Source organism: Alosa alosa, chromosome 24, assembly GCF_017589495.1.
Source record: "Alosa alosa isolate M-15738 ecotype Scorff River chromosome 24, AALO_Geno_1.1, whole genome shotgun sequence".
In the NCBI taxonomy this organism is placed as follows: domain Eukaryota; kingdom Metazoa; phylum Chordata; class Actinopteri; order Clupeiformes; family Clupeidae; genus Alosa; species Alosa alosa.
The window spans coordinates 22,695,059-22,697,558 of record NC_063212.1 but is presented as its reverse complement, the minus strand read 5'-3'; the positions used below and the strand labels follow the sequence as shown (position 1 = coordinate 22,697,558).

The window sequence follows — 2,500 nt, the reverse complement described above, 5'->3', positions numbered from 1 at the left end:
AATCGCTGCTTGCACAGCACCTCCCGCTTCTGGGCACCGACCCCACAGGTACGGGAGCACTGCAGGGACAAAAAAGTCAAATGTGCATATGCAAAGAAATACATGGATAAGCTGTACTGAGGTCAGTGACAAAGCAATAACTATGCTCATTTTAAATGATGATGTGGGTACAAATACACATATAAATTACAATAACTTATCCCCAGTGTCATGCATGAGTGAATCAGTGTACACATGAGGGATCCAAAGAACTGTAGTCAAAGTCCTTAAAGACAAGTCCCACCACTCGGCGGCCATCTTGGTAACAGACTTTGGGCAGTTATGGGGCAGCTGTTCTCCTATTCAAGTGAATGGGGAGGCACAGAGAGGGCAGTTATGGGGCAGCTGTTCTCCTATTCAAGTGAATGGGGAGGCACAGAGAGGGCAGTTATGGGGCAGCTGTTCTCCTATGCAATTGAATGTGGAGGCATAGAGAGTGGGCAGGATATGTGTAGAGACTACTGCCATATTGGTGTTACAAACTAACCCCATGCATTTCTATGGAGGATTCTTTGAGTGCTGTGTCTCCTCATTAGAAAGTCTCTGCCGTAGATAAGTGTGACAGAGAGAGAACCAGTGACAGAAATGTCAATTCTACAATCAGTTTAAAAGGGGGAACTAATCAGTTTAAAAGGGGGAACTAATCAGTGTGATCACGAGAGATTTAGAGAGATGTAGAGAGAAGTAGAGAAGCCAGACATAAACTGGAACAATATGACATAATCCTTTTTATGGCTGATACATACACAAATGACCATAATCAAATACATATTTTATTTAGACTGTTTAAATGGGGCTTATAATCAGTGTAAATATGAGACATTTGACATTTCTTGACATCATGACAGAAATCTCTCTCTCCCTCCCTCAATCTCTCTCCCTCTCTCTCCTTCCCTCCCTCCCTCCATCTCTCTCTCTCTCTCTCTCTCTCTCTCTCTCTCCTCCTTCAGCACAGATCTGGCTGAGTGCACGCACCTGTCCCCAGTCTCGGGGTTCCCAGGTGGGGTGGCAGTCGAAGCGGTTGCACGCCTGCACGGGGATGGGCTTGGGCGGCCGGCACTCCTCGTCTCGGAGGGCCTCCGTGCGGTTGCTGCCACGCGCTGGACGCAGGGTGCAGGTGACCGCACGCGAACGCAGGCCCACCCCACAGGTGGCAGAGCAGGAACTCCACAAGCTCAGCTCCCACCTGAGAAATGAGGGAGAGAGAGAGAGAGAGGGAGTGGGAAGGAGAGAGATGGAGGGAGAGAGAAATAAGAGAGGGAGAGAGAGAGAGAGGAAGGAAGGGAGGGAGGGAGAGTGAGAGGGAGTGGGAAGGAGAGAGATGGAGGGAGAGAGAAATAAGAGAAGGAGAGAGAGAGAGAGAGGAAGGAAGTGAGCGAGAGAGATGGAGGGAGACAGAGAGAAGGAGAGAGAGAGGGAAGGAAGTTGATATTAGGGAGAGGGGGATGAGAGAGAGATAAGAGATGAAAGATGGAGGAGGGAGAGGAGGAGAAGAGAAACCTTTTCACTTTCATAAACCATTATTTAAAACCAATCAAAAAAGTCATATGGAGGCAGCCCACCAGTCCAAATGCTAACCCACGCTAATATGCTAACCCATGCTAATAAAAAGAAACAAGAAAACATACGGTAGCTCATCAGGCTGGGACGCTGTAGCACTATGCTAGCTGCACAAGCTAAACCTTGCTGCTGACCTCCCTCCCCCCTCATCAAGACCTCCATGGGTCCTCTCCAAAACGGAGGAGATTGCCATGTGGGCCTTTGCTAGCCGGTTGCAGTGGACCAGGAATGGGGCTGAGCTGTGGAGATCCCTTAGCATAGCTAGCGCTATGCGCTAGCCAAAGCAAACAGGCCGAACACTGGGTTTGTTGTGCCTGAAAACAATGGACCCAGGTGGAAAAACAGGCAGTGGGAAGGCCTGCTGGCCTCTGGATCTCGTTCTGACACACGCAGCGCGAAGCGTGGAAGCCCGAGACACAGCAGACAACCTGAGCGGGTGTGAATTTCCCTACCGTGTCCAGCGGAGAAAATAAAAAAAAATACTTTACATTCTGTGAATGGTTGAGATAGTTTAACACAGCAGACATGGCTGTCTCCTTCACCCCCCCTCCCTCCCTCACTCCCTCCCTTTCTCTCTCTCTCTCCATCTTGCTGATGAAGGGGTAGGAGTCGAGATTAATGGAGTAGGCTATAAAGACTGTGTTTGCATTGCAATGGCAAACAGACTGTTCATTAAACGCAGCTGCAGATATACTACGTTTACCTATGGTAATACAGCCAAAGTGACACATCTGTACCAACCTTCCAACCTCACAGAAGGCTTTCAGGCTAAATACATTTATAAGTAATAACCTTTCTTCAATGATGAGAAGGTAAGTAAGCAGCAATGATTTAAATTTCTAGACTTACACTGTCATTAAGTCTACTGCATTAGTGGCTGCCCTTACAAAAAATAACTGCA

The 2,500-nt window shown here is 48.1% G+C and overlaps 1 pseudogene; it reads right to left on the bottom strand.

Moving 5' to 3' along the window:
• LOC125289316 overlaps window positions 1-2,500 on the bottom strand; it is a 233,897-nt pseudogene that overhangs the window by 20,978 nt on the left and 210,419 nt on the right.